The sequence below is a fragment of the Martes martes genome (assembly GCF_963455335.1).
Source record: "Martes martes genome assembly, chromosome: 3".
NCBI lineage: Eukaryota > Metazoa > Chordata > Mammalia > Carnivora > Mustelidae > Martes > Martes martes.
In genome coordinates, this window is record NC_137890.1 from 177,153,229 (window position 1) to 177,172,007 (window position 18,779).

The window sequence follows — 18,779 nt, forward strand, 5'->3', positions numbered from 1 at the left end:
ACCTCCTGAACACTAAATAGTACTGAACAGCTAGCCAACTTTTCAGTTAATTTTTTCACTAGTCCCTCACACGCATAGGACTTAGAAATTGTCATCTCTGTGACCTACACATTTATCAAAATGGGCACTGGAAAAAAAAAAACAACACAAATGGTGGTCCCACCATGAATGTTATCTAGCTAGTTTTCTAACTAGTGAGTACAATCGCCAAAAGGCAATGCTTAGGAGATTTCAAGGCCACTTTTTAAAAACAGACTTTGCTGAATTCTTCTTTGAGGAAGTATGTGAGCAATTTTGCACAGCCCTGCCCCACCAAGCAAACAATCAGAGAAAGTTATTCTCTGTGGGCGCTATTCACAGAGTCAGCACACAAAGGCCGAGCCTAAGTGGGCACCCAGCACAGCTGCCCTTTCACCGAAGAAGCAACAGGTGATGACCTTTATTCACACGAGGCTGACATCTTTGAATCCACAGTCCACAGGAACACAGAGCCTCGGTGCCCACAACCGAGTCACCAGTCTCCAAGCCTCAGCAGCGCGAGGAACTTGTATTCATAGCCTCTCAGCACCCCTGATCCCTGCGCCATTGTCCACCCAGGCGTTAGCGGGCAGGGTAACTAATTAGGAGCATTCGGACTTAACAAGCAGAAAAACAAAGTGTGACAGCTTGCCTGTGTTGTTCCATGGCCCGGGCCTGTGTCCGGCGCAGCCGTCCCTGCCTTCAGAAACTTCTGAGGTAATCTGGGGCAAGGTAGAAATGAGGCCTCCATTAAAACCTCACTAAATCTCTTTTAGCTACTTTAGCCAGAGCTGTTCTTATCAATGAGTTAGAAAAGAGGCCCATAAGTTATTGGGTGGGGGGCACAAATCATGCCTTTTAAATAAGCAGATTTTTCAAAAGTGAGCGTGTGTTCCAGGGGTAAAGGGAAGGAATTGAATGTTCTTCTTTGAAGAACTGGCAGGCCGGCCCCAGAGCAAATGGAAAGCGGCGGTCTCTCCGGAGAGGTGTATCTAGAGCAGCTGTGGAATAGTTGAGGCCTCATGCTCAGTCTTGCGGGGCGGGGGGGGGGGGGGGGGGCGGTGTTCAGGTCCCGGGGGAAGGGGACGTGGCGACTGCTGCTAAGTGCCTGGGCTGGAACCCGGCTCTTCTGACTCCTCAGCAGGAGGCCTTCAGTCTTTAGAGTCTTGACTGCTGGTTTTTTGGTGTTTTGGTGATGGGGCCAGTTAGCCAAGCAGGTGCTTAACAAGGTGGTGGTACAGATTGCTCTTTATGTCAGCTGGTTAGTCTTTGTTTGCTCCGAGAGCACTCCGTCTGCAGACCCAGGCACCACCCCCGGCTACGTTCACACACCTGGTGCACAGACACAGTAAAGCATGGGGGAAGGTGGGCAGGGCGAGGGCTGTGGCAGAAACTGGGGGTAGCTAAAGGCAATGTTTTGCTCTTCTTGGGAACCCAGGCCAGAAAGAGGACTGTGTGTTGTAAGTACTGGATGGAGACTCTCCTGCTCTAGTTGAGAAAGAGCTTGGTTGAGATGGGATTTCAGAAGTCATAGGGGAGCCCCTTAAGCGTAGACACCATAATAATAGATGAGGTAGCAGCCGCAGAACTGGTTGGTGCTCAGTCTGTGCTGAAATCACTTTCCTGGAATCCAGTTTCCTGGCCCTGCTTCTACTCTGGCTTCCAACCATCTGAGTTTTTTGTTTGTTGTTGATTTAGGGATTGTATTATTGTTGTTTCCCATTTATAAAAATGCAGCTAGAATACTGACTAGGCAAGGGCCTACTTTCAAAGACGTAGAGTAAGGTTAGTGTCCATCTTACTGTTGGTGGAATTAGACCCTCCCTGCCCAGCCCCGCATCCTGCCAGTTCACACACAAATGTTGTTAGTCCCTAGGAACAGGTGAGAATGGACTGGTATCAAAGCTAAGCTGCCACGTGGTCAGAGAAGTAGCTGCCACACCGGTGGTTGCTCAGTGGGGCGTTAAGTCTGTGCTTATGTGTCGCTATGTAACAGATTACCCCAAAACTCAGTAACCAGAAACAAAAGTAAACCCTTTATCCCTGTGGTTTCTGTGGGTCAGAAATTTGGGAGCAGTTTAACTGGGCATTTTGGGCTTGGACTCCGTTAGGAGATTGTAGTCTAGATGCTGTTTGGGGCTACAGTCATTGGAAGAAGCCCTAACTGGGACTGGAGGATCTGCTTCCAAGGTGGGTTACTTCCACAGTGGCCAAAAGTTGGTGCTGGTTGTTGATGGGAGGCCTCTGCTTCTCCTCACCTGGGCCTCGCCACAGGCTGCCTTGTGAACGATCTGAGCCCGTGAAAGCCAGGCTGGTTTGCCTCGCAGGTCAGGGAGCCATCACTTCTGCCACATTCTCTCCATTTGAAATAAGTCATAGTTTGCAAAGACGGCTGCACAGCATCTCCCATCCCACATGCCCTCCTTGCATTGTGACTCTGACATTCCTCCCATTGAGAGGTGGGGTCTGTGTTCCCTTTCCCTGAATTTGGCTGGGCTTGTAACCATGGAAGTGATGCCAGGATGCTATGTGGCTTCCAAGGCTGGGTCATAAAAAGTGATACAGCTTCAGCCTGGCTGTTCACACTTGGAAACAGCCATCATCAACCACTAGGCATGAAGTGAAGATACTTTTAAAGGATTCCCACCTCTAGCTGAAAGTCTTCTCAGCAGAGGCAACAGAAACAGAGCGGAGAAAAGCCATCTCTACTACATCCTGCCTGAACTTCTGACCCACAGAATCTGAGAAGAAAATGATTGTTTTACACCACTAGGTTTGGGATACATTGTTGTGCAACGGTGGTTACTGGAACACGAGTAACTCGACTGTTAGAAGGTTTCCTAGAGGCTGTGATCTAAGTTGAAATGTGAGGGCCTATAGGCAGAAATGGAGGGAAGAGAATGGGAGGAGAACTTTTAGGCCTTGGTAGTTTCAAACCCAGCAACGACCTAATCTACAGTGTTTCTGTCATGGAAGAAAGCAGGAAGAAGTTTTCATGACTAACTTTGACATTTCTGAAGAACATTCTGTCTGCATGCTTCAGGATTATTTTGATAAATTGTCTCAACAAACATTTGTGGAATGAGTATGATGGAATCACTTTCTTCAGAAATGAATGTGAGGGAAAAAATCTGTGAAGGAGTCTCCAGGCTAGAGCTACACAGAGTGTGGAGTTTATAATTTTTCTATCCCACCTGTGCTCCTGAAACATGAGCCAAATTCTCAGTCACCAAAGGCTTGGCTGGGTGTCTCCTCCCTATTCATTCATTCAGATGTTAATGAAGTACACACTGGGTGCCCAGAGCTATGCTGGCCCTGAAATTGAGGGAGCTCATTTTCTCAGAAAAAGACTAGTGATTCTTCCTGGTTATGGTCAAACTCTTTGTACTTTGTCTTTGTGCCAAGAACTTCTGGTAGAGGCTGCCCATGACTGTGCTCAACCTAAAGACATCCAGCAGGATTTTACCCTGATGCCCACCACTCTGCCACATTTGTAGTTGGTCCTTGAGGGCCCAGAGGGATCATGAGAAGGCTGTCTAGCCAGGTGTTGAAGGCTAAGGAGGTTTCTAGCATTTCCACAAAGCCCACTCACTTGATGTTGCTGCAGGCTGGAGCAGGATGGCAGACTCACAAGACAGCATTAGCGCACGTGTCTTTGATGACACCATCGGCTGCATGTGATCGTCGTGGCCTGCACTTTGGTCTACATTTGGAACTTGTTGCTTTTCAAGTGATATTGCCCCCATCTTTCTGAGGAAAAATTAGAAGGCTAACTGGGGCAGCCTCTGTTATTGTTTGTTTTTAAATTTCTGGCTAAATCCTAGTGAACCATCAACACATTTGCTCCAGGAATTTTAAACAAGATCAAAATCATTTTTGACAGCAGGGGAGATCTTTATAGCCCAACAAATCAAGGAAAGGTACAGGGAGCAGTACGAGCCACTCAGGAAGCTGCTGAAGCATGAATAAGCCCGGACTTCTGTTAGCTGTTGAACAGGTTTCTTGTCACTCAGAAATTCACTTCTTTCCCGAGAGCCATTCATTCATCGGTCCATACAAGAAGCGAGTGATAAATGGTATATTATGTACTAGGCACTTACCGTGCCAGGGCTGGGGCCAGGATTAAAGCGCCTGCCCTCTGAGAACATTCTCTCCCGGTTCTGTACTGGTATGCCAAGCACATCGCAGGGGCAGCCTAACCATGCCATTCTGCATTTAAAGGAGACCCATATGGCTTTCGAACAGGGTTCCTGCAGGGGCCAGGCAAGTGGTATCCTTGCCCGAGGCAGGCCCAACTGGAGACTTCAGGTTGTGATGAGAAACTAGAGAGCATCCCCTTCTGAAGGGGACAGCTGTTTTCCAGTAGCCCCAGAGTTGTCATCTCTTTCATTTTCCAAGAGAAGCCGGAAATCCGTATTTTTATGTGAAATTTCTCAATATTTAAACACTCTGCAGGCCAAACAAAACACAGCCACTGGTTTTGACCTCTGCTTTATAATAGAGAATGCCTGCTTTTGTTCCGTCAAAACTAATGAATGCTCAATTACGAGAAGGAATTTGGAGGTTGGTGTTAGATTGTGCTTCTCAAAAGGCTCCAGACCCCATCCTAAACCCTTGAGATGCTAACTGACAGACTTGCACAGGCTGACAGCTGGGCTCTGAAAGTAGACACACACAAGGAAACAGGCGAGCTATTCCAGGTCACTTTGCAAGGTCAGGGCAGCAATGCAAACATTAGGAAGGCCGAAGACAAAGGTCAGGGGGCAGCAAGGAGGCCCTCCATTTCCTCGGCTGTTGGTTCATAAATCATATTCAAAAGTTATCACCAGATTCCCTCTCTCTGGCACTGCTTTGTGAGGTGGAAAATTAAATAGAAATCAGAATTAAGATGGCTGTCAGGAGCCTTTAGGAGACCAGCAGGCCAGTGTGAGGCCATGGCAGGATGAAGTTTCTGCCTGGAGCAAAGGTCTCCAGAAGGGGGATGATACCCAATGTTGGGCACTGCAGAGGGGCTGGATGGTACCGGGTGATTTACTTGGACCCCGGCTGCCCACATTCGAATGCCAGCTCTCTCCAGACTCCCTAGTTGACGTTGGACAAGTCCCTCCTCTTCATAGCTCAAGAAGCACTTCATCTCCAGAGTTAGGGATAATAGTAGTACCTTCCCCCAAAAGTTGCTCTGAGGCTTAGAGGAGTGAAGACATGTAAAGCCCTTAGAACACTGACACACAGAGCTTAGGAGCGACCAGCTTCACTAGTGGCACAAGTGCTGGGGTTAGCGTTGGCTAGGAGATGGCGACCTTTCGTAAATGGCTCGCTGTGGCTTTCTCCGGCGGTACCAAGTCACCACATCTGTGGACACCAGAAGGCAGCCACCACACAGAAGTCCTGTTTGCTCTACCTGTTCAGCCTCTCCGATCCGGAATGGGCTCTCAGTCATGGGTCCTGCTGTAGCGGCAGCTATCCATCCAGTCACTGCATGGACCAGCACCTTGATAGGGAAAGCAGAGGAACCCTGGGTGGGCTTTCTCCTGCCTCTAGGGTGGTCCTAGACAGGACCTCCCCAGTGGCCCCACAGGGGGAACTACCCTTCCAGAGCCTCCCACCCCCACTCCTTTCCTGGCCAGGCAGTGAGACCTCCCTAGAGGGCTGGACTAGATAGAACAAGTCAGAATCACATGCTGGTCTAGCCTCACCAACTTTCTTTGGTCTTGCTAAGAGGCCTTTAGCACATGAACCAGAAGCTGAATTTAGGCTTCCCCAAAGGTAGGCACCTTCAGCACCTGTCTCTTGGAAGACTGCGTGCCATTTTGGTGGGCTGTACACAGATTATCTTTTCAATTTTAACGAAATGCATTCTTTAAGTTTTGTAGAATCATAGAATGTACATTTTTTGAGCTTAAAAAATACTGAGTCCACACAGTTTCTGTAGCTATAGAAGGGTGGAGCTTACCAGACTGAGCTGTTGGCAGAAACAAAGAGAACCCATGTTTCCTTCCCACCTGCAATTATAGTTTTACTAGCTTGTAAAGCACACGGAGAATTTGCAGTACATTCTTCCTTTGCAGTCGGAGAGAGGCCCTGCTGTGAGTGTAATTGGCTTTCTAGCTTCCTTTAACGTGCAGGTGGAAGGGAGCGGGCTGAAGGACCTTTACTCTTAGAATTAACTGATGTTGAATTGTGTTTAAATTCCATGCATCTCCCTGGATGCATGTGTTCCATTAAATCTTAGGCGTAGAAACATAGCTTAACTCCGAAAATATCCCCATCCCTGTCCCTTCTTATGGCTTTATGAGGTTTTTTTCTTTTTAATGGATTTTTAACCCCTGAAGGGATTATTCTCAACCCTGTTATAACCCATGTATTAAAGATATAGGGCATCTTTAAATAACAATTTCACACAGGACATCAAACTTGGACCACTTTTTTCCTCCAGCTTTGGCTTTGCACAAATCTGTTCACAAGAGGATCTCATACTCTTTACTACTTTATTTCTGGAGCCCTAACTTCCCTTATTTGTGAAGCGAAAGGTTGAATTAAACAATTTTTACAGCTCCTCCCAGCTCAGGGACCCTAGTTGCATGATCCTTGAGAGGTGATTAAATTGTAGGAGCCACTCTACATTTACCTATCTACTTTCTGGGACTTCCTTGCCAGTTTTCATAACTGGGCTCTGGGCATCGCAAGAAACCTGGAATGAAAGCTAGATACCCGCTCCTTCAGTTCCAAGGGATAAATGTCAAGATTTCCACTTGCAAAAGATCCTTAAATAGCAGTCTTAAGCATTTTTCACAAATAGGATCTGACTGACAGCCTACAAAACAAGTGAAATATACTAATTGTATATAGCCCTTAAAGACAAATTAACTTCCTAATACCTTAACATCTCGTGGCACAGTAGTGCCCAGCACACAAAGTTGGCCAGTAAAAATGTGCAGAAGGTAATATGCCTAAAATGCGCACATCAGTCAGGTTATCTGGTGAACTGGATATTGGCGTGTGTGTCAGGGCTACAAGTAGAGTCAGGTAATGGACAGTGAAAGAATTGGGCATCATAAGGGAAGGCTTATGAGAAAGAAAAAGGGAATCTGGGGGAAGGATGCTGTTGAATGGATTCTCAGCTGGAGCAGAGGTCAGGGTGCAGAGAAAAGGTCTAGGCAATCCCAGGTAGTAAAACGATTGATTTGAGTTTCATCTTCTTCTCCTTTCTCTGCCGGTTGCCAGCTGGGGGCAGGGACTGGTCATCGGACAGACAGAAGGAGAGAGGAAGGGCCAGGACTCTCAGTCCGCTTGCTTCACCCCAGGATTGTTGCGGCCCAGCCTTACTGAGGGCAAGGGGCCTTTCATTTCATGCACTTGGTCCAGGAGGGAGGACAGGGAAAACCTACAACCCAAGGTGACCATAGTTCATCCTTTACCAAGTCACGTATCTCTGGTGCTTAGTCTTTATAAAATGAGAACATCGTACTAATTAATTGTAGCTATTTTTTATTACATGTTCAAAAAATGTGACTTTTATTACAGAGCGCTTACTTTAGCCTGGACCATGTTCTAAATCTACATGGATTATCTCATTTAATCCCAGTTGCCCTCTGAGATAGGTACTATTATTACCCATCCTGTACACATGAGGGGAACTTGTCTAAAGTCATCTAGCTAAAGTGGAGGAGCTGAAATTCAAACCCAAGCTACCCTATTCTAGCACATTTCCTCTTTTGTGTCAGTTTTGTATGAAATATTTCAGACTTATCAAATCAAAGAATAACAACCATGACCAGCTGCTTGATTATCCCTGCAGTTGAAGGACCCCTTCTCCAGTGGGCACACACTCTGAACCACCCTGTCGTACTATTTCCCACCAGCACTAACAGTCTTTCCAGAGGCATCCTGGTACCAGACCCACCTGACAGCAAGGCCAAGCCCTACCACTGCTGAAGCTCCACCAGGTCTTACCACTGGGTAGGAGGGAATAGAAGGCATAGAGGGGAATAAAACTATGTAAATGCACCCATTACTAGCCTCAGAGTAGTGCCCAGAAGAGTCCATATAGATGCTGCAATCATAGTGGTCAGGCCCAACTTCCTACCCAGATTCCCCCAAATAATCCATAGGCCCTAAAATGTCTACAGGTCAGTTTTAACCACTGCCATGGTGGTCAAAATATTTTTGTGCTTTCCAGCCCAGTGACCAGTAGTCATCAAAAACAGCAAAATTCCAGAACAAAGAACTGGATAACACACAGAATATATTATAGTCCCAAAGAGAAAGCATACTAATTACATATGGACTTATGACACTGTGAATTTGCTTTTTGTTTTGTTTTGTTTTTTAAAAGTTTGGACTTAGCATATTCTAGATCCATAGCTATGGCTTACCTGTGTCAGTGGTGTTTATATATTTATAGCTAGTCTGCTTCCAAAAAGGACTTTTGTGGTAGAGCTTCTATCTTTTCCTCTTCGTGTGTGTGTGTGTATGTGCGCGCGTGCGTGCGCACGCGTGTGTTCATAACTGGCTAATTCCCATTCCTTGGCATTGGTTTAAATCATTGGCATATGTCCTTATCAATGATTCTTTGCTGCTCAAGCTCCTGTGTGCCTGGAATTCTGCTAGCATCCCTCCCACAGAATGTGGTTAGAAAACCCAACTCTTCTAGAATTGCCTTCAGCCTAAAGGTTCCTTTCAGCTACTGGAAGAATAGAGAACAAAAATCTGATGCAGCTGACATTTTAGGTGTGTATATAATTTACCAAATTGTTGACCGCTCAGCTCTTAGTCAGTGGTCACAAAAGGAATTAGAAACCCTCCCCTGCTACCCCACAACCCAAAGAAGGAAGGGTGTTCCTTGGCTTTGGCACAGAAGGCTGCTGGCACAGCGTCAAACAGCAGCACAATGGTACATTTTGGCCACAAAAGGCTTTGGGGTAGCGGAAAGGGCCAAGATAGTTGTGGCATAAGTTGGCCAAGATATTAAGCAGATCTGAGTTTAATTTGACATAAAGATAACAACTCTTTTTGTTTTCCAACTGGCTGCTGCTTTCTGTGTCTCCATGGGACCAAAGATTTTAGCCAGAAGCTAGTTCATAAGGGCATTCAAGTCCTTTCAAAGTGAGACATGTAATGGTCTTTACACAAGCTTTCACGTTTGGCTGGACAAGATGGAGTGAGGATAAAAAGGCACATGGGGATCTGGGAGAAGCTGAAAATGGATCTTGAGGCTTGAATTCCTTCTAGGAGTTTGCTTAAGCCACACTGCCTGAGCTTAGAATAGAGGCAGGCAGTCTGTCTCCTTGGGATAAGGAAAGATTTGGAACTCAGCTACTGTGAGGTCTTGGCCCCTACTGTGTATTCTGGTTTGTTTTGTTAGCACGAGCAAGTTATTCTCGTTTCTGCCTCTGGGGTTTCTTCAGCACACTTATAAGCTGTGAGTCTCCACCCCACTGATGGGGTGGACAGAAGGGGATAATGAAAGGGGTGGAGAGACAAGTTGCTTCAGCTGCTTAAGATGAGGAAGGCAAAGAAACTTCAGACCTTGGAGCTAGCTTCTGAATCCATCAAGGGCGGGGAGGGGGGACACCACAAGGACTGGAGTCATCTCTTCCCAAGGTGCTAATGGGGCCAAATATGCTATTTAGGAAAACCAACTAATTGCCTCAGTTGTGATTTTATTACCCATGAAATGGTTACCAGTGGAGGAGAAGCTGAAATCAGTGAAGTGTAACCAATCAAAAGGAATTAGGAGGTAGACCTAAAAATGATGTTATATTTACCACAATAAAAAGAATGCTAGCCTCTTTCAAAAACAATGATTATGAGCACCACAGGAAAGCACCAGCACTTCTTGACTTGGACTGTGTTTCATGACCTTCTAAGTATTTGTTAGGTACTATGTGCTGTGATACGGTGGATTCAAGGTACTATGTGCTGTGATATGGTGGATTCAAAATATGTATAAGATAAGACACACACTCCAGGTGGGCAGTATGCTGAAGGGGTCCTCTGAGTGAACAGGATATATATTTAGGAGAAAATGAGCAACCCCTCCTACCCAGGATATGGAGGTGCCTGCCCAGTTCCCAGGCTGGGAGCAGAGAGGGTGCAATTTTAAGATTCTTGCCAAGACTATGCTATATACCCCCCAATAAAATGTTCCTTGACTTTGTTCTTAGGCCTGCTTGTAATGATCTTTAAAAATAATCCACAGGGGGTACCTGGTTGGCTCGGTAGAGCATGCAACTGTTGATCTCACGGTTGTGAGGTCAAGCACCATGCTGGGTGTAGTGCTCACTTAAATAAATGAAAATAAAAACAGTCCATAAGTGGAAAATTCAACCTTGAATGCAAGTCTTTATTCATCCTGGACTCACTACTAAAAACAATACCTGGGCAAGAGGAAGTGCCCAATAAATAAAGAGTAAATGAATGAATCAGTTACAGGAAGAGGAAGACAAGGATGAGAATGGGCTCAAAAGGGGCTGTGCATTAATTCAAGCTGTGTTACTGCATACGTGAGCATTTGTGAACTGAAGAGCTCACTAAATTGATCTTTCGTTTTTCTTTAGGATTGGTTAGTCCTGAGTTTGGAGGACTGAAGCATGCTTTGAAAGGCAGTGTACTGTAATGGTTGAGGGCGTGGAGTCTGACGCCAAAGAGCCTGGGCTTGTATCTTAGCCACGCCCCTTACCTGCTTTGTGACCTTGAACAAATAACTTAAACTTGTTATGCCTCAGTTTCCTTATCTGTAAAGTGGGGATTATTAAAGTATTTCCCCACATAAGATTGTGAGATTAAAAGAGTCCCAGATACGTCAAGTGTTCTGAGGAGTGGCTGGTGGTTAGTGAGTACTCTGGGGGTGCTGTTGTTAAAAGTCCCTCAGTCATATTAACAAAATTCAGTTGATTTACACACTGTAATGAGGCTTTATCGTGCACCCTGTCCAGGGTGCTTTCTTTCTGTTTTATTCTAGCAGTTAAAGCTATCCATGAATAGTAAGAACACTTCAACAGACATTAGAAACTGAAAGGAGGGCATCTGGATGACTCAGATCATGATCCCAGGACATTGGGGTCGAGCCCCACGTTGGGCTCCCTGCTTATCCCTCTGCCTGCCGCTCCCCCTAGTTGTGCGGTCTCTCGTTCTGACAAATTAATAAAATAATAAAAAAAAAAAAAAAGAAAGAAAGAAAGAAAAAAGAAAGAATTCCCTGCCTGGACAATTTGATGTACATTTCACATCCTCTTTCCACCACTACCACCAGTCTTTTCTAGTTTAGATGATCCCAATTTCTCCATCTCTGACATGGATAATTTACCTTCCGTGGCTGATAAGGGAGTCAATCAAAAATATATATATTGAACTTTTACTGAAGTATGTGAGCATATTAAATAGTGTAATAAAAATGCCTTTTCAAATGGCCCAGCAGAAACCACTAATACTGGCATTTTATCTTTTTTTTTTTAAGATTTTATTTATTTATTTGACAGACAGAGATCAAAAGTAGGCAGAGAGGCAGGCAGAGAGAGAGAGAAGCAGGCTCCCTGCTGAGCTCTGCCCGATGCTGGGCTAGATCCCAGGACCCTGGGATCATGACCTGAGCCGAAGGCAGAGGCTTAACCCACTGAGCCACCCAGGTGCCCCAATACTGGCATTTTAAAAAATACATTTAAAATAGTAGTTGAGGGCACCTGAGTTAGTCAGTTAAGAGTCTGACTCTTGATTTCAGCCCAGGCTGTGATCCCAGGGTTGTGAGATCAAGCCCCACACTGGGCTCATGAGCTGGGCGTGGAGCCTGCTTAAGATTTTCTCTCTCACTCTGTCTTTCTCCCTTGCTCTACAAATAAAAAAATAAAAAATAAAATAGTTGATTTATTAGTACTCATAGCTTTATAATGAGGTTTCTAAAGTGAAAGTGATAACAGCCAACAGATGTATCAAAAAAGACAACATGAAGCTATCGTGATATTGAGATAAAACTAGAAAAATCAGTTTGGTGGAGTGATATTGCCCGTGACATTGCATTTAAGAATGTTAGCCTTTTCTACTATCAGGTCTTATAGCATATTCTTGGTAGTAAATTACTTTATATGTAAGTGTGTACAAATATATATTATACACAGTCATATGTTTAGGGAAATGGTCTCCTTTTCATAATTTGAAAATTCCTGGTAACTCCATTTCATTAACACATATTCTCATGTGATGTTAACTCCCTGCTTCCTAAGATGCCCTATAATTTATACTACTGACATTACCTTGTGACAGTTGTGATTACCGCCGCTAGTTCGGAACTCTTTAAAAATGAATGAAAAACACAGAGGAAAAATTAATAACCTCTGTATGGGGAAGGGCTGGGGAGGCAGGGGCAGGGGAGGAAGGCAGCTTGGCCCAGGAATGGCCCAGGAATGGCGTGGAAAACAGCGAGAAGAAAGGGAGCTGCCTGCCTGCAGCCGTGTTATTTTTACTGCGGCTTCTTGCTCCTATCCACCCGCCTCTTCCAGTCTGAGCTTTGAATACAGTTGAATTTTCACCACAGAACTTGGCTAGGTCTCCTCAGGGACTTTCTCTTTCCCATCTTTCCATAAATTATAGGTTTGCACATGAGAACAGAACAGATGATTCCCATTATCTTTTGGGTTGGGTTAGGATTTTTTTTTTTTTTTTTAAACCTGCCCACTCTTAAATGTGTATCCTAGTTCAGGGAGGTGGAGCTTTTGTTAACACAGTGGCATATCCACCAAGGACCTTCTTAATAGGATGGCTTTAACCTGGTTTCCTTGACCAGTACCATGGCGATCATTTTCCTTGGCCTTTAAATACTCACAGGAAGTCACTGCTCCAGAAGAACGGGGCCTTGCCCGAGTTGTTCACTAGTACCCCTAGCACTTGAACCCCACCTGGCATGCTGCAGACTTTGCATGAATATCCGGATATTGTGCTCCTTATTTTGGTGGTAAAGTGACGTTTCTAGGACACTACTGTACTTTCATAAATGAGCCATTCAGATCATTGTAATCAAATAGCTCCAAGTGTTCATTTCCAGAACGTAGAGACCATTTAGAGATAAGGTGTAGAACTCACTGAAAGTTAGAGCCACTGCTAGTAGTTAAGGTTTATTGAGCTCCAACCCTGGGCACTCTTTAAAAAAAAGAGGGGGGGGGGAGGGAGGGAAGGAAGGAAGGAAGGAAAAAAAGATTTTATTTTTTAAGTAATCTCCACACCCAGTGTGGGGCTTGAACCCACAACTCCAAGATCAAGAGTTGCATGTTCCACCATTGAGGCAGCCTGGCGCCCCTGAGCACTTTTTGATTAGACACCCAGACCAGTGCAAACTCAGTAAAGGAAGGAGAAATTCCTTAATTTACTGTATTGCAGTGGAGTTTATTCTGCTCTTCATGGTCTCCCCTAAAGTACTCAAGCCAAGCTTTCTAAAAGGAGTAGGTCCTAGGGGAAAGGTGCAAGGAGAGATTAGAAGATGTGACTTCAATCCACTTCCAGCATCTGGAACATTCTATTGCTTACAGACATAATAAAAGTAGAGTCAAGGAATTTACAAAAATTGTCCTTGACAGTGTGGGAAGAAGAGAAGTGGGAGAGGACAGATAACATTTTTAAGAAAGAATAGTTAACATTTGATGCAGAATTCAATAGAAAAGCTGAGCAACCTTCCTGAAAAAGCAAAAGAAATGAGGATGAGGACTTGGCCTGATCAGAAGAAACCTAACAATCCAGAGGTCTGTAGAGAAAAGGGAGGCCATTTACAAATGGGGGAGGTTGACAGCAAAAGGAAAAACCTGACGCATTCAACTTGGGGCACTGGAGGAAGAAACAGAGCAGAATGGAGAGGAGGAAGGGGCAATAAAGGCGTTATCAAGAAGCAGGTCCTAGAGATGGAAGAAACGGTTCCTCCCTGGGAAGTGGACAGGAACTGAAGCAGACAGGTATTTTTTAAATCCAGATCCTTGTAAATGAGGCCACCATCAAGGTAGACCCAACACAGGGTCTGGAGATTGCTATAAATTTCCAAATGACCTTATCTTGTAGTTTAACAAACTCAACGTGTACTTGTCCACTATCTCTTGCCCTACCTAACCTTGACCAAGAGCTACTAAATTAATACCCTCTCTTTCTACTCGACTGCCATGGCAGCACTGTTGTTCCCTCTGTACTAAATATAGTTCCAGGGACAAAAGGGATGAAACACATGAAAGGCAACAGCTTAGGATATGTTAATATATGTCTTTCTTGTTCAGGACCAACTAATCCATCTCCGGAGCCCCCTAGAATGACTGCTTTTTGATGTTAGCTTATTTATTTGATGATTTACTGATGAGTAAGTCTTCCCTCACTATATTTCGCAATACGAATTAAATCATGACATGTAGCCACTCTGAGGGTTAAATCCTATGTTAATTCTATTGTTTACACCAAATAGAGGGGACACTGATTTCATAATTAAAAGCCTCATATATTTAGGTGACCTTGTTTACCTAAGTAGTGACTTACAGTTAAGATCCCGAAAGCCTTTCTGTATGGCGTGACCTTTCTGTGTCAAAGGCATTGTGTACTATGCCTTAAAGGCAAAAATATATCACAGCAGTGCTCTTGGCCAAGAAAATGGGGCATGGAAGGAAGCAAGCCAAATGAGCAATAAATTACCATAGATGCATGTGTACGGAGTTATTCTTTTAATCCAAATTACTAAAGAATGGTTATTCTTATTCCCTAGCTCTCTGTTCTCTCCAGAAATATGTTGCTATATTACTATATTTCTGATACAACTTAATATAGGCCTTCAGTATCCTCATTTGGCATTCCTCAAAGTGTGAGATATTAAGAACAACATTTTGGGGGCTCCTGGGTGGCTCAGTGGGTTAAAGCCTCTGCCTTCGGTTCAGGTCATGGTCCCAGGGTCCTGGGATTGAGCCCCGCATCGGGCTCTGCTCAGCGGGAAGCCTGCTTCCTCCTCTCTCTCTCTCTCTCTCTCTCTCTCTCTGCCTCCCTCTCCACCTACTTGAGATCTCTGTCAAATAAATAAAATTTTAAGAAAAAAAAAAAAGAATAACATTTTTGAGCTCGTACTGTGCTATTTACAGTTCTGCCAGCTTTACATATATCTCCTCATTTGACCCTCACAACCAGGCTGTGAAGTGGGTATTATGGTTAAGCCCATTTCTTAGATGAAAACCTTAGGCAGAGCAGGTTAATAACTTGTTCAAAGTCACCAGTTAGTACATGGAAAAGTCTCAGAGTTTGAACTCAGGAAGGCCAGTTTAACCAGTGCTTTTAATTACTGTGCAAGAACACCTCTAATTCCATGGAATTTCTACCAAAACAATATTGGTTGGTACAAGAGATGCTTCAGACAGTACATGGACATGGCATTAAATGACATTTAATTGCATTATGCGAAAATTATTCCCTTCAATTCTCTTTCTGTCCTTGAGGTTAAATTAAACAAAGATTTATTCTGGTGCTGCTGTGACTTGAACCCTTAACACCTGCTAATCTTTTTTTTTTTTTTTTTTTTTTTTAACAGAGTTGGCGGGAGGCTCAGGGTCTTCCAGCCAGTTGTGTTATCTTGATTTTATGGCAAGGGATACTGGTTTCCATTTATGGTATTCATATAAGGCTTTCATTTTTAAATAAACTTACTTGAGTCAACAAATGACTCCATCTAAACGAAGCATTAAGTAAATATCACAGGTGGAATGCAGCTATGACAACGTTTGTGAAAGTGTTTTCACATGATTGAAGTTTGGGAAATACTGTCCTGATTCTTCTATTTTGAAGTTAACTTTAAAGCAATGGGTTTGGCAAACATTGAGAGATTCCTTTGCTCTTATCAAAAAGATCCCCACCTTCCCCCCATGGATTGAGGGCTCACCTGGGGGGGAGTTTTCACTAGGTCATACAGAAAGGAGAAAAATAATATAATTTGGGGTATTTTTAATACCACCATATAGGCTAAAAATTTTTTTTTCTGAAATCATACTATATCTACATTTTTGGTTTTAAAATCCCACTACTTTCTCGTGAAATGATAGTGATAGTCAATAGAGTGTTTGTCTTTAATATCCTTATTTAGAAGAAGTAAAAATTCGAAACTTTAAAAAAAAAGTTGTGCTGATCCAGAAAACATGAAATTTGGGCGCCATTGCTCAGTCACCATTCATGGTAGGATTCCTCTTCATTTCCTAGCAGTCTTGAATACTTCAGGAAGGGTGATATGGAATCATGCCAAGCTCTTTCTAAAGTGCATTCAAGCATTTTCTTCAGGGAAATTATTAAAGAGGTCCTGCTTATGAAATTCGCTTGTGTCTATTCTCAGGTTTATAGTTTTCATATCAAGACTGCATTGCTAATTAATAAAATAATTTTTCAAAGATGAGAGATATCTGAAATAGTGTGAGCACCCAGTCCACTGAAATACTTATATTTGCTAAAATGTTTATTTCATTTTGCACTTCCAAAGTGGAAAGTTCAGAGCACAACTGAGAAATACTTGAATAGTCATTGGTTTTTGTTTGTTTTTCTTTAATGTTGCTGCTGTTGTTTCTGGGACTCAGGAGATTGGAGAAACTAAAAATCTTGGACATATTTAAGAAGAAAAGTCATTTTTCTGTTTTTGCATATCATGCTTTGACCAACACATTATTTTACTCTGAGATTTCAGAGCTGATCTAGAAGGAAGCCATTTGGAGATGCAGAAAGAGTTGTAAAAGGGAGAGGAGGCCCCAAATGCCCAATGTCAAGGAGACTAGAGTTGGAAGGGTTAATTGTAAGGCTCAAGTACAGACAAGAAGCAAAGTTCAAAGACTCCAGCAAAATTTAAGATGATTTGTCAGGATAGGTCTGAGTTAGCCAGGGGAGATCTGGCAAGTTCAAGGCCAGCATTGGCCAGCAACCCCAAATCAACATGATAGCTGCCATAGTCAATGCTCTAAGGAAGAAAACAAACTAGTTAGAGAGCTCTCAGACCTGAGACACTCCAAGGCCTCTGGATCACTCTGTAGACTTGGTGAATATTACTGGCTTTCATGTTTTTACTTCACGAACTCTTAAGATGTCAGAGTAGCCCTGTCCCTTACATGGCTTTCCTTGTACCTTAAAGAATTGTTGTAGAAAGACAGCCAGATTCTCATCTTCATGTGCCCAGTGACCTCAGTTTCAGCAACAGAGGGCAATGGTTTGTTCTGATCTGATGCTAAGTCCCATATCCATATGGAGTCTTTCGTGATCCAATACAAGGAGACCTGGAACAGACCTATCAGACTAATGTCATCTTTTTTTCACTTGGGAGTAGCCATGACCCAGAGTACCTGCAGAAAGCAGGGCCAGACTGAAATATGTGGATGCCTAAGCAGGCTAATATCCTGGCATCTTACTCATTGGTACTCTTTAAACATGCTTTGAGTATGTACTCAAGAGTATTTAATATATTTAGTAGATAGGGGAAAAGGGAGAGAAACTCATTATCAATAAAAATACATTATACTTCTCTCTTTTGAAATGAAGTATTTATTACATGCTCTAACACTAGCACTACCTTTTTGCCTTATTTGGAATGGGATTCCTGATAAATGTTTACATAACTCTGAACTTGTTCATGTTAGTAACAGCCTCTCCAAGAGTACAAGCAACATACATGGATATAATTACAAAGTCTTGATTAAAATATACTTTTTTTTCTGGCTTTCATGTCAGCAAAATGTTTTCAATTTTTTCATATACCAGATCTTGTCATCATTATCAGTTTTTCTTTTTCTTGCCCAGTTGACCTAGCTAGAACCTTCAGTAAAATGTTGAATTGATATATTGAGAACAGACAACCAGACATCTGGTTCCCGATCTTAAGTATAAAACGTTTGATCTTCCATCATTAAATGTACTTTTGACTGAGTTTTTCCATGGATAGCCTGTATCTGTTGAAGTTCCCATCTTTTCTTAGTCTGTCAAATGCTTTTTATCACAGAGAGATGTTGGATTTTTGTCTAATGCTTTTTTTTTTTCTTTTTTTTGGGGGGGGGGCATCTACTGAGATGATCATGTTGTTTTTGTCCTTTATTCTATTAATATGGTCTGTTACATTGTTTGATTTTTAGATGTTAAACCAACCTTGTATTCCTGGGATGAATCCCAATTGCTCATAGGTTGTTTTTGTTGTTGTTGTTGTTGTTGTTTAAGATTTTATTTATTTATCTGGCAGACAGAGATCACAAGTAGGCAGACAGGCAGGCAGAGAGAGAGGGGGAAGCAGGCTCCCCACTGAGCAGAGAGCCCGATGTGGGCTCAATCCCAGGACCCTGGGAACATGACCTGAGCCGAAGGCAGAGGCTTTAACCCACTGAGCCACCCAGGTGCCCCAGTTTTTAATTCTTTTTATATGTTGCTAGATTCAGTTGGCTAGGTTTTTTTTGTTTGTTTGTTTGTTTGTTTTGTTTTGAGAGAGAGCACGGTGTGGGGTGGGAGGCAGAGTGAGAGAATCTTAAGCAGGCTCCACTCCCAGCACAGTGCCTAACATAGGACTTGATCTCACAACCCTCAGATCACGACCTGAGCCAAAATCAAAAGTCAGACGCTTAGCTGACTGAGCCACCCAGGCGCTACTGGCTAGTATTTTTTTGAGGATATTTGTATCTTTTTCCAACTGTTTAATTCTTATTTTTATTTGCAATTTTTACAGAATCAGTTGACGGACTTTTATGCAATGAAACTAATATCTTACACCCATATTAATTGATTGCTCAGATGACTATGAGCTGCTT

General features: G+C 43.4%; 1 protein-coding gene and 1 long non-coding RNA gene across 2 annotated transcripts in view; one reads left to right on the forward strand and one right to left on the reverse strand.

The window, feature by feature from the left end:
• PLEKHM3 (pleckstrin homology domain containing M3) overlaps window positions 1–18,779 on the forward strand; it is a gene marked incomplete at its 5' end in the record, with an annotated part of 151,861 nt that overhangs the window by 83,829 nt on the left and 49,253 nt on the right. The gene's annotated exons all lie outside the window — the stretch shown is intronic.
• The window catches only part of LOC308339360, a 61,209-nt gene continuing 47,898 nt past the window's right edge, over window positions 5,469–18,779 (reverse strand). Inside the window, exon 3 of the long non-coding RNA XR_013966501.1 lies at window positions 5,469–5,509. This is a non-coding gene — a long non-coding RNA (uncharacterized lncRNA). The remainder of the gene's footprint in view (window positions 5,510–18,779) is intronic.